General features: G+C 36.0%; 1 protein-coding gene across 1 annotated transcript in view; it reads left to right on the top strand.

Annotated features, from left to right (window-relative positions):
- The window catches only part of LOC102487051 (sulfotransferase 1C3), a 19265-nt gene that overhangs the window by 14592 nt on the left and 4312 nt on the right, over nt 1–361 (top strand).

Below are 361 nucleotides of genomic sequence, written 5' to 3'. Positions count from 1 at the left end.
GGTTTGTGCCACAGCCATTCCCCCTATGGTGGGGTTGATCTCTCTGTTTCTTTCTGTCTCTCTGTCTCTGGCAAGTACATGCACCCTATGGTAAAAAAAAAAAAGAAAGAAAGAAAGAAAGAAAAATAAAGGACTGAAAAGAAATGACATGCTCAAACATTTGCTTAAAAACAGATAATTATAGAAAAATCAATTAAAATAATTTCCATAAATTATGACAATTTTGTCAGAACAATTTCTCTAGAAACAGAAGAAAGATGAGAGTCAGATCACCATAAGAATAATTACAAATCAGGAACCAGCAGTTAGCATAATGACTATGTCGCTGGACTCCCACGTAGTCAACCGTGGTTCATGTCCC

This window comes from Tupaia chinensis, unplaced genomic scaffold (genome assembly GCF_000334495.1).
Source record: "Tupaia chinensis unplaced genomic scaffold, TupChi_1.0 Scaffold000041_1, whole genome shotgun sequence".
NCBI lineage: Eukaryota > Metazoa > Chordata > Mammalia > Scandentia > Tupaiidae > Tupaia > Tupaia belangeri.
This window is presented reverse-complemented; position numbering and strand designations above follow the sequence as displayed.